This window comes from Prunus avium, chromosome 5 (assembly GCF_965620075.1).
Source record: "Prunus avium chromosome 5, drPruAviu1.hap1.1, whole genome shotgun sequence".
NCBI lineage: Eukaryota > Viridiplantae > Streptophyta > Magnoliopsida > Rosales > Rosaceae > Prunus > Prunus avium.
The window spans coordinates 11,017,440-11,031,055 of NC_142288.1; the positions used below are offsets into that span (position 1 = coordinate 11,017,440).

The 13,616-nt window shown below is 35.7% G+C and overlaps 2 pseudogenes; one reads left to right on the forward strand and one right to left on the reverse strand.

The window, feature by feature from the left end:
• The window catches only part of LOC110772983 (isoflavone reductase homolog), a 33,740-nt pseudogene that overhangs the window by 19,141 nt on the left and 983 nt on the right, over positions 1–13,616 (reverse strand).
• Positions 59–1,839, forward strand: LOC148294281 (uncharacterized; annotated as a pseudogene).

Genomic DNA, 13,616 nt, shown 5'->3' on the forward strand with positions numbered 1-13,616 from the left:
TTTTTTAATTGTAAGACCTTATCAGATGTCACAACTTATCAGACGTCGTAAGACGGTGATGAATTCACCTAGTTCAGCTCCCCCGACAGCGGTGTCAGCTCCCACTGGTGTAGCACAGTCGCAGGACATGCCAGTTTCTCCCCACGTCTCCCGGGCGCCGGTGTCATCAGAGTCATCAGTGGCGTAACCAGTTAGTGCCAGGCGGCGTCACCGCCCTCCCAGCACGACCGACACCACGTCGCCATCTGCTGCTAGTGCGTCGGGGTCACAACCAGGTAAAGATTTTCCTTCAACTCCAGTTGTTTCAGACCAAGAATGTTAGTAGGATTTGTTATTTAATGTTAATTTTATATTTCTTTGCAACCAAGAAGAACACCTGAGGACCCTGTCGCCAGTTGATGACGGCCAAAGTCACCCGGGTGAACAACAGTCGTATAAACATCGCATATGACGCGCGACATCGGGCTGCACCAACGGCTGACCAGCACAACTCGTTGGTCCATGACATTGGATTCGTCGTTCGGACTTATTGCCCGATCAAATGGAAGTCCTGGAGGGTCATGCCTGATCAGGTGCGGATGGAGATGTTAGGACACCTGTCGGTATGTATTCTATACCTTTTAATTGTTTTTCCCTTCAAATTTTATTTCTAATATTTAATGTATGTAATGAATTTATTTTAGACAAACTACAATTTGGAGAACGTCAGCGAAAAGTTGTTGGCCTACATCAACAGACTCTTTGCTGACAGGTACAAGCAGTGGAAGTGCGACCTGCACGACCATTTTCAGGCATATGATGATACGCAGGTTGCTCTTCAAGAGGGTTGCCCGAAGGAGCTTGAGGGCCGGGAGGATAGTTGGCAGTGGCTCTGCGGTCATTTTCAAGAGGCCGATTATGTGGTATTTTTATATATTAAATTGAAACTTATTACATGTTTCTTACTAATGTGTATTTAATTTTTTATATTTCATTTCACTTTCAACTAATACTTTTTATTTTTTGTATAACAGAAGAAGGCCAAAGCAAATAAGGGCAATAGGCAGAGGAAGACTCTTCTCCACCATTCAGGTTCCAGGCCCTTCTCTTATAGGATGGAGGCGCGGCGCCAGGTAATAATAAAGTCGTTTTTATTTATTTTTTAATATGTCATTAACATTAATTTGTTTTTTTCTTACTAACATTTTTTTTTTCTGCTCAATTTAAAGGGGGGGGGGGGGGGGGGGGTCCAAATTCCCAGAGATTGACGTATTTGGCGATGTTTATGTTCGACCTGGGAATGAGTTGGCGGAGTCCCTTCATGTAAGTAGCCTTTAATTTAAATTATTATGTAAGCGTTCAAGTTTTTATAGTTATTATATGAATGTTTTAATTCATATTTTATGTTATGTTCAACAGACGACTATGATTGAGAGGAGCCAGTTGGTTCTTCAGGAGTCCGCCTCCCAGCTTCCTCCCGATACGCCGCTCGAGTCCGTGGTTCCTCCATCGGATGCAGGGTTTCAAATCCTGACTGAAACCTTGGATCAGAGTCTCGGGAGGCGCCCAGGGACATATTGTCGAGGGATGGGGAGTGCCAGGCAGCGGCCACCTAGACCCCATGAATCATCAGAGTCAAATGAAGAGGTGACTGCTTTGAAGACAGAGGTGGCGGACCTCAAGAGTCATTTGTCTCATATTCTACAGTCCCTCGCTCACTCCGGCATTTCAATCCCGCCTTTTACTCCCCCGTCGACCTCCGAGCATGGCAACCACACCTCTCCCCCCGTCAACAATGTCCAGACCTCCGAGCTGCATTTGCCAGACAACAATGTAGATCTTGGAGGGGTGTTTGATTAGATTTTAACATTCTTAATTACATTTTAAATATTTCTATTGTACTAAATACATTATGTTATAACATTTTGCATATTTCTCTTTATTACCTTTTTCTAATTGCAATTTCATTTCATTATTTAAAAAAAAAAAAAAACAAAAAAAAAAAAAATTATTTTTTTTACCAAAATAATTCAATTTAATTTAAAATTAAAAATAATATATTTATTTTTTACGCGACGATAGTTTCCGTCGCGCAAATGTTTTTTGAAAATACACAACCGTAAAAATAAATTTTAAAGAATTTATTTTATTTTGCGCGACGAAAGAATTTGTCTCTCTAAGTAAATGCGACAAAAATATTTCGTCGCGCAAATATTTTAATCACGAATACACTCGTCGCACAATACCTGCGCCACGAATGTTAGTCGTCGCGCAGTGTCCTTACAACGACTATGTTTCGTGGCGCAAATATTTTAGACACGAACATTCTCTCGTCCCTGTACTTTAGCGTGACGATTACGATTCCTCACGCTATGTTAATGCAACGAATGTATATTCGTCGCGCAAAACTTTGACCGACGAAAAATCTCATCGTCCCGTGAAATATTGTGCAACGAAGGTTTACCGTCGCTCATTTTGCGCGACAATTTTAATATTTTCGTCGCGCAAAGTGTATCTTTACGATCTTTGCGCGACATATTTTGCGCGACGAATATTCTGTCGCATTACTATTTGTGCGACACAAATGTACTTTGCGCGACCAAAACTCCTTCGTCGCGCAAATACAAAAATCTAGTAGTGCTGGAGCTGCAGCAATATGTTGTGTTGTGACTCCGAATATGTACCCCAGACATGGGGCAGATGACAACATCTACAAGCTTGACAGCACGGACAAGGCTTTCCAGATCAGAAAATAAGCCCTCCACTAGGTGAGCCCCATGCTTCTTGAATGCCAAGAGCATTTGGAACTTATCAATGTCAAGGCCAATCTCTGGCCTTTGAAGAACATACGTTGGGTGGCCTTGGGATAGGCTTGCAGAAACAGTCCTACGCCCCAGGTACCCAGTACCACCAGCCACAAGCACCTTGCTCTTTTCAATATCGATCTAATTGTACCACTTTTCCCTCTGAATGTGTGTATATATATAGCTAGGGTTTTGAACAATAAAAGATATAATATATCAATGTTCCTAGATAAATATCAGAGAAGTGGTTGATGTGTTAGGTCGTGAAAGCTACAAGTCCAGGTCTCAATGGACTACAATATTCCGCGCATTAAGAATTTTAGAATAGTGATGATGCAAGGTAATGTGCTCCATTTTGATTAACAAGAGGGCAATTTGTAGGTAAACTAAAAATGTCAAACGAAGACCTTGCACCCCAAGGAAAGCTTGTCTAACCTAATGATGACCAAGTCAAATCCCACTCCACGAAGGCGACAATTTTCTTTTGAAAAATATACACTAGTAAAAAAGAAAATCCTTGCGCGACAAATTTTGCACAACGAAACACAATTCGTTGCTCAAAGTCACTTTGAGCGACGAAACTCAAAACTTCGTCGCTCGAAGTCTTAAGCGACTAAATTTTGTGCAACGAAAAACACATTGTTGCACAAAGTCTTAAGCGACTAAATTTTGCGCAACGAAAAACACATTGTTGCACAAAGTCTTAAGCGATGAAGTGTATTTCGTCACGCATAGTCTTACAAAAATATAAAAAAAAAAATTTAAAAATCTTTGCGCGACAAAACACTAAACTTCGTTGCACAAAGTCTTGAGCGACGAAACGTGTTTCATCGTGCAAAGTCTTTACAAAAATAAAAAAATTATTTTTTAAAATCTTTGCATGATGTAATCCAAATATTTCGTCGCCTAAACCAATTTATTTTTGTTTTTTATTTTGTATGCATAACACTTAAGAGAATAAACTGTATATATATTTATTAAGAAGCTTTAAATTTATTATTTTAGTTCGGATCGGATTTTTGTTAGAAAAATATATTATTATAGTTCGGATTGGGTTTTTGTTAGAAAATATATATTTTAAATTGACGATCAAATTAGTTCATTGTACTCATGTAGGGTCAAGGAGTGTAGTTGTAAAAAATCATCAAAATCCAAATTGAAATAACCGTTAAATCGTGATTTTTCGTTTATAACCATTGAAAAGTTTTGTCCCATTACTTGATCTCTGAATGTTTATTTTTTCCGATTTTTGGCGTATATGATCTCAAAGTATAAACAAACAAGTTTGACGGTTGGATCGTTGAAACTAGTTTCGTAGAATGCGTATGCCATCAAAACAATATATTCACTAACAATTAAGAGTATATTTATACTTTCATTAAATATAACATAAGATTTTGTGGTATCCACTAGTGTAAATATTTTAAATTGAAGATCAAATTCAGTCATTGTATTCATATAGGATCAAGGAGTGTAGCTGTAAAAAAATCATCAAAATCGAAGTTAAAATAACTGCTAAATCGTGATTTTTCATTTATAATCGTTGAAATGTTTTGTCCCGTTACTAGATCTATGAATGTTTGTTTTTTGCGATTTTTGGGGTATACGATCTCGAAGTATATACAAACAAGTTTGCCGGTTGGATCATTGAATGGTGTGTGTATATATATATATTAAGTAGCTTTAAATTTATTTATTTTGTATGTATAACACTTAAGAAATTGAATAGTATATATATATATTTATTAGTAGCTTTAAATTTATTATTGTAGTTAGGATTGGGTTTTTGTTAGAAAAATATATTATTGTGGGTTTTATATTATAAAAAAAAAATTTAATTTGAAGGGAGTAAAGTCACATTTTCATAAGACTTTATAATAATAATTTTTTTAAAAAAATATAACAATGGGGTCGTGCAAAAACCAATAACACGACGTCATAATGTAAACATGCGTCGGGCAAACCAATTAATTTTCTTATTTAATTATACATTATAAATTTTAAGACATAGTTGTTTTCATAAGTTTTTATTATTTTTTGAAAACTTTGCTCAACGAATATCAATATTTCGTCGCCTAACCCTTATTTACTTATTTTTATATTTTATATTGTTAAACTAAATTATTTCTTTATTTTTTATTATTTTCTTTGCTCGACAAAAACACATTTAATCGCCTAAACCTTATTTATATTTTAAATCGTAAAATAATTTTTTTTTATTTTTTTATTGCACTACGAACCAAATTTTCGTCTCTCAAAACTTTGCATGACCAACAATTCGTCGCGCAATACTCTAAAAATTTGGGCGGGTACCAAAAATGGGACGCGGGAATTTTTTGGTCGCGCAAAACTCTAAAACTTTGGGCGTGCATCAAAAATGGGACGCGGGAATTTTTTTAAAGACTTTGCACGACCAATATTTTTTCGCCCAAAGTGATACGGTTTTTAAAACCAAAATAACTCCTCCACCATTTTCTCAATGTCTTTCTCTACTCTTACCTCTCCTCTCTCTTTCCCTCTTCCCAAATCCGACCATTTCTCTCACACTCACTCCCCTCACTTAATCTCTCATCTCTCTCTTCACTATCTCTCACTCTCACTCACTCTCTCATCTCTCTTTTCACTATCTCTCAATCTCACTCACTCTCTCATCTCTCTCTCACTATCTTCTCTAATTCTCTCACACTCACTTCTCCCTTTCATTCTCACTCACTCTCAATCTTGCCAAAAGGTATATTCTCTCCAAATTTTAAATTTTTTTCATTAATATGTATTTTTGGAGTTAGTTTTGAGTTTGTGCAGGGTTTGGGGTTGAGTATAGGGTGAGGAAATATTATTTTATGGGTTGGATTTGGGGTATAACAATTTTAGGGGAGATTATGCCAATTTTTTGTTATTTTTTTGTTATTTGACCATATTTGTTTTTTTGTAGGGAATCGTCGAGACTTTGACGGCTAAAGTTGATGATTAGGACGCTATCGAAACATATTCTCCGCCACTACCACCAAAAATTAAAAAATTTGAAATATTTCATCGCGCAAATATTTGCACGGCGTTAGGATTCGTTGCGCAAAGTAGATTTGCGCCACGGATCATGCGTGACCAAAATTTCGTTGCGCAGGGTTTGGCGACCAAAATTTCGTCGCGCAAGGTTTGCTCGATGAAATTGTACTTTGCACAACAAACTTATTTCGTCGCACAAAGTGTTTTTTTGTAGTAGTGATATATGACCAATTTTTATGTAAGTGGGAAAAAAAGCAAAAAAGAAAAGAAATAAATAAATAAATAATCATTAAGACATATTTTGGAAGAAGTACTCTCGATAGATATTTTCCGAACAAATAAATGAATTGGTCCAAATAGAAAAATTTGGGCAATACCATCTGAATTTTATGCATGTGTGTCATTACCACTTGATCTTTTAATGGCTTTTATTTTTAATCACTTTTTTTTTTTTTTTTAAATTAAAGGCCAAAGGCCAACGACTTTATTCATCAATAAAATGTAAAGAACGCAAATCATTCTGAAGGTAAGAGTGAAGCCAGCTAGGCCTTTCTTCCATCCAGTAACATATCTCATTACAAGATAAAGCAAATTTGGCTAATTGTTGAGCCACAAAATTACATATACGAGGTTGGTGTTGCTAGTATACGAATATGAAATGACGAGTCGAGCTGATTTGGCAACAAAGTTATTCTTCTTGGTGTGAGCTTTTGCGCGGCATGCCAAATTTCGTGGTCGATGATGGTCGTGAAAGGAAAAAGAGTGATATGGTGGTCAGGATCTTGATCTTGACTTCTTCAATCCATCTAGGCCGAATTAGGAACATTTTCTCAGCCTTTTAGTGGTCCTTTGGAAATCTCTTAAACAATCAGCCATCCTCCCATGAGGCGTAAATCCATAGACGGCCAGGTCTAGGATTGATATGGACATTGGACCAACTCCAAAGTCGAAAGTGTTGGTGGCACTAGTAAAGAACCCCTTTGGTTACAATGAAGAACCCCATTTGCTCTCTCACAAACTCTAGCTCTCTTTTCTCTCACCCTTGGCTCAAACCCAATTTGATGCCTTAGTTTTTTCTCTTGCACTCATTAGATTAAACCCTAGCACTAAATTGTCTATTTATATGTTATAGTACTTTAGCACAATCATACAAAGGAATAGGAAACTAAAAAGACCCCAAAACTAGGAAGAAATATATTCTAATTCGCCACGAATCGACGCTGGATTCGTGCCTCCCACTCGAACGCCTATGTCCGCTCGAGTTTGATCTCCTCCCCGTACATTAAAATAGTGGAGCATCAGCCTTACGCTGGATGGTGGAGCTTAATATGGCATGATAGATCCCATCTTAGTTTAAAATCATCCCTTAAAAATGGAGTAATCTATTGACCCAAAAATTATGTCAAAACTTGTGTATAAAATATAATGTCACTAATCCGCCCCCATTTATAACAATAGATAATAAGTGTTTAATATGCTGTATTACATACACAAACACTACTACAATAAAGTTAATAGACAACGGTTTTTAGCCGTTGTAGAAAGTCTTCTAAAACCGTTGTGCTTAGGAGTGTCGTCTTTTCTACCTATTTATGACAACGGTAAAAAACCATTGTAATATGTCACTTTCAACAACGATTTTTCTTAAAAACCGTTGTCAATTCTCATATATAAAACAGGTATACAAGAACAACCGTTGTAGTATAGTTCTTACTACAACGGTTACTCTCAACAACCGTTGTAATATGGTCATTTCGACAACGGTTTTTATAATAACAGCTGTACCAAAAGGTAACATTGTTCCAACTTCAAATTACCAGCAAACTTCTTTGACTGCCCCAGCCTCCTTCTTTAACACCTTTAATGTCTACTTAGCCCTCAAAATCATACAAGACTCAGAATGACAAAAATCAGTCCCAACCGCTGCAAATATACAGCTAACCAAGTGTAAAATTAAAAGCTTTTCTTTCTGAGGATTCAATGGATCATTACAGGTCCCCACAACCCATTTATACCCAAGATGCTAGGTAGGAGGTCTATTGCCATTTAATTAGGGCAGGGAAATGGGTAAGCGTTAACAACTGCCACACAATAGCACCTTCACTATCCCATATCATTCACTATTTTCTTCATATTCTCTGATGGTTCTTAACGATGAAATTCAGTTGACCAACTTAAAAATAATGCAATTCCATTCTATTATGAGACAAACACATAATTTGGCATGAGAACAATAATCTAAAATTGATATGACCACCAAATCGGTGCAAGATTGCAGCTTTGCACAGATTTCCTGGTCTGGGTTAATAAAAAATAGCAAATTTCTAAAAATAAGTATAGATGGAATCACCTTCACAAAAATAGCATCTTTCTAGAGGTCCTTCAGCTGCTTTAGGATCCGTTTCGACGCCATCACCTTCACAAGCACACAAACAAACAAACCAAACCCTAGATGACCCTGACCTCAATCTAACAAACTCACACACACAACAAAGAAAACCCAAATTTCATTTCTTATGTGCAAGTAGCAGAGAGATCTAAAATTAAAACCCAAATCAGTAACCCTAAAATTAAAACCCAAATCCCTCTGAACTAGAAGGAGGGAGGGGAGAGAAAGAGAGGGGAGAGGGAGGAGAGAGTGAGAGAGTGAGAGAGCGTGGAGAGAGGGAGACGCGAGAGACAAAGTCTCTCTGTCTATGGCTGTGGCGAAGGCAAGGCGACGAGAGACAGAAAAAATCGGGGCAAGAGAGGTAGACGCGAGAGACAAGAGGTAGAAAAGAGATAAGAGAAAATGAGAACTATCGGGGCTTAAGAAAAAATATTGTGTCACTATTCACTCCGCGTTTTTTTTTTAAAGCTTCAATTACAACGGTTGAAACGAAAACCGTTGTGGAAAGTTGTGAAATAAAATTAAAAAATCACATACCCTAAACCACAACGCTTAAAAACCCCTTTTAACAACGGTTACATAATAACCGTTGCGGAAGAAACAACTACACTGGTTTTGGAGCTAACCATTGTGCATTCAGCGTTGTCTTTTTGAATATTTGTAGTAGTGAAAATAGCTGCAGGAAAGCTGTAATATCCTCCATGAAAGTGATAACTGTTTGTGCAAAAAATCTCGCTGGAGAATATTCACTTTGTGATTCTTCGACCTTTGATCTTCCTTCTCTCTCTTCCTCGATCCCTATAAAAAAGACTAGAGTAAATAGACCACACCCGGGTGGTGTTGGCCAAAGGCCCTCCGATACCTAAGTTAGTTCAATTGAATTTAGGTGAAACAATAGCTAAAAAAGGGTATGGAGATTTCTCTAGGGTGAGAACCGGGAGGCCGGGGCTGTGTGTGGTGGCCGGAGCCATGTATGTAATATATGAAAAGAGGAGAGATGTGTGGTCGGCGATGGTGGTGGCGTCGCCGGTGGCTAGGGGGAGAGAGATGGAGAGTTTTCTCAGAGGCTAGGGTTTCGTAGAGAATAAAACTCTTATTAGGAAGGAGTTTATTCTTTCTCCAAATTGAAGAGATTGAGTCCATTAGGGATTTGGTTTGGGATCCAAATCTCCTAATTTGATGATGATTATATCTCCTTATTAGGATAATATCTAAATTAATGACATTATCTTATTAAATAAAGATAATATCCTATAATTAAGATATTATCCCTATTAATTAATTGGCCAAATAAATTGGTTCAATTAATTAATTTAAGGGATATTCTTCCTTTCCACGTGGCGTGCTATAATTATAATTGCATTATTTTTAGTTTTGGTCTTATATATGTTTCATTTCTTATTTGTTAAGTTTTAGTACCCACATACAAATATTTATACATACTAAATATAGGCTTGACAAAAAAAATATACTAAACATGGTAGTATATAACTGTGAAAATCCGTATTCTTAAAAAGTTTTTAAAGAAGATTAAACGTTTTAAAATATATATATATATTGTTTTACAATACTATTCTAATAATTATTTGTAATTAGTAAATATATATATGTTTATTTGAATAACTATAAATTATATATTTATTATTTGTTTTTTTATAAATGGGTACCCTTAGATATTTCTTGGGTCTTTAATTGTATATATTTAAAATAATATACAATTGTTAGAATTTTGTTATTTACCTTCTATGTGTTAAGAAGCTTAATTTCATTTAACTAAATCTTATTTTGTTAAAACTTAAATTTGTTTACCATCTCACATGCATGGAAAAAAAATATATATACGATAAAGCCAAAAGACTTAGCTTGAGATATGTCCAGTTACTAGCTAGGTACTCTAGACTTGGTTTGTTGTCAATCTGTGGCATAGCATGAAAACACCTAATGCTATTTCTCCATTTAGATGGCAAGATTTGCTTGGTCAATGGACTTAAAAGTTATCTAAATTAAATTTACTTGGCTAGTAAGTATTTGTCTTGCCGCCAGTTACAATGAATAGTTATCCAAATTTATAAGCTCTGCAACCCCAACCAATAGGAAATCATTTAGTTGCCGCATCTTTTGTAGTATAAATAGGAAACCTTCTCAACAATTTTAAAGAAACATGCACGAAAAGGAAACAAAAAGAAAAGAAGGTAGAGAGAAGAAGAAATATTAGGGAGAAATATAGTGGGAAACTGAGTTTGTGAATGCGGTGGAAAATTGGAAATCATCTTACAGTTCTATAGCAAAAACTTTGGTATCCAGGTAGGGGTTTCTTGGAGGGCCTTTACAGGGATTGATTTAATTAAATTTCATGAGCACTATATTATGCGTGATATTATAATTTGATGGATGTTCTTGATATTGAGTGTTTACGTGTTGTTAATTATTTAATTAATATTGGCATGATTATATGTAAATTGGTGATATTTAAATGATTACATTGTTTTTATGAGATATGTGAAAAGAAGAACTATATCATGTCATGGAAATTATTTGGAGTTCTTGGGTTGAGAAAATAATGGTGGAAAAGAGGGTAATGGGAGTGATCTTTTATGTAGTTGAGTCTAACTCTTGGCAGGTACTAGATCTCAGGAATCCCACAGTGCACATGGTTTTTATTGGGTGATTCGGGACTAGCGACAGAGAGTTAGACAAGATGACTAACAAAAAGGGAATTATGGGATGACTGAAATGGGTGTTAGTTCATATAAATGGGCATTTGAGACCAAGTGGTATAAGCATGGTATGGGATGTGCAGGTCTGTTTGTCCAGCTATATGAATTAACGGGAGTAGATGAAGAGCATTCATGCATTATTATTAATAATGTGATATTTGGCATATCTATTGAGTGTATTGTGTACATAGCTTGTGGATGAATAATAAGCTACTCTTTTAGTGAACTCTTGAGTAGTTTTGACTTGTAAAATAATGTAAAAGTTTTAAGATTTCAATGTTGTCGTTTCCACTGAATATTTTATGTGAAATATTTATTTTATTTATTTAAATGTTTCTTCACATTTTAGTTATAGTTTTTTTTTAATTAAATTCTATAATTAAGATGTGAATCACAACTTAACCCAAGGTTACGTAAACCTGTGAGTTGGGGCGTGACAATAACTTTAAGACTATATATATATATATATATTGGCAAAGCTTGATTTAATATAACAAAAAGGTTCATATGTGTGCTTGTTATATCTAAATGTACTACGTACATATATGGTAAATGTAGGGAGTATTATACTATTTTATTTTGTATTTATGTATGTATTTTTAAAATTTTAAACTATCTTCAATTAAACTTTTAATTATAAAATCATTTCATACATGAAACACCACATATAAGGTGTGAATATTAATTGGAGCTTAACAATTGTAGTATTCCAACTTAACAATTGTAGTATTACAATTGTCTAGAGCAAGATTAACGTCTAACACTCTTTAGAGTAGTTCCAACAACAAGGGCTGGGGGGGTTTAGGCCCAAAAACGTTTCCAGCAGCAAGGCTGGGGGAGACAGCTACTGGGGCCCATGAAACCAGGCCAGCCCTCAGGCAAGATGAGCCTTAGTTCAAGCCCGAGTTTGCTAACGTCAGCAACAAAAAAAATTTAAACAAACTTCGAAAAAAATCTTTAAAAAATACAAAAAAAAATTAGATTTTTTAAAAAATAAATACTTAGTCATAGTTCACTTCCCACACCAAAAATCTATACAAATTTCTCTCCTCATATCTCATGTGAATAGTTGTTGCCATGGCAATTGGTGGAAACACCACAACCTTTGGCAAGGGCAGCCACTATTCACGTGAATAGTGGCTGTCCTAGCTCCCCCCTTGCCATGGCAAAGGGTTCACTGCTGGAAATGCTCTTATACATGTTCATGACCCGCTAGAATCTAAAACCAATGTGATAGTCACTCGGCTATAACTTGAGCATCAATTGATGAATGTGAATCCATCTTTAGCATCGAATCAAAAAAATTTCATTCATATGAACAAAATATAAATATATAACATGTAGGACAAATTACTTTGATTAATAATCAATATACTATAATAGATTGTTGTATATACATATATACAATCAATATATATATCCCACACGCGCACGCCATCTCTCTCTCTCGCCAAACTCTCCTCCTCATCCGGTTGGAAAACTTAAAACAATAAAAGGTGAATTCAAAATTGACCAAAAAAATAAAAGATGAAGTCAAACATGCTATAACTTTCAGATGGGGTGAGACCATGGTCTTAAATATCGATAATATCCCCGATATTATCCCGATAATATCTGATTTTTGGGGGTCCGATATTTTAACAACTAACCATATAGTTATCGTCAATATATCGATATTATCCCGATAATATCGGAAAGATATTTTCAACACTTTTATGAATGATTTGGTCAATATATCGAGATATTATCGATAATATCCCGATATGAAACTCAAAAAATGTAGAGAACTGAAGTAGCTCATTGAACTGATTTGGGTACTCTACGGAAAGCATGTCTCCTAGAGTAATACAAAAGTAGCTCATTGAGCTAATAAACAAAGCATGTCTAGCCGACAGAATGCTCACATGCTTTTACAAAATGGATAAAATATAAAACTTAGCTTTGGATTCCTGGCTTGGTTTACAAAATGGATAAAATATAAAACTCACCAACGTTTTTCAACTTACATTACTTACCCTACCATTCAACCACTCACCTGCTTTTACTTACCCTACCATGGCAGTAGGCGGGCAGGACCAGGAATTGGTGCCATAGGGAAGAACTATACTCGTAGAGAAAGAGGCGAGGGGACATTGTCAAGTCAAGAAGATGACTCGTTATCTATAACTTCGGACTCTGTTGGAGTAGGAAGTAGTAACTATGGTTATACTCATAACCAACCATTTCCCTACCCTTCATATCCCATTCCTGTTGGGATGGAATCAAGTGACACATGGAAAGAATCCGAGACTCAATCTTCAAATGATTTTGCTTATGGACAACGTCAACCAATCTCGGATCCATATGGGTGGCATGTTAACAATTACATGGAAAACTATTTTGGGGATTTATCATTTGATGACTACTCTTCAAAATATACTTACTCTACACATAGAGATGATGAAGATAGTGAAAATTTTGAACCTCATAGGAACTCTATGTGGTACTAAGTCACTCATGTATCTTACCATGCAATGTATAAAGTGTAAAATATTGTAGTAATTCATTATATATAAATGATTATGGTGTGTTTAATCTTCTTTCATTAATTACTACATATTTCTACACTTACGGTGTTTGCCAGCTCGCTATATAATCAACTTAAATCAATTAAATCCATCATGCAATGCGTTTCCTTCCAATTTTTTGTGATAAACTAATAGATAATTGACTAAATAAACATCC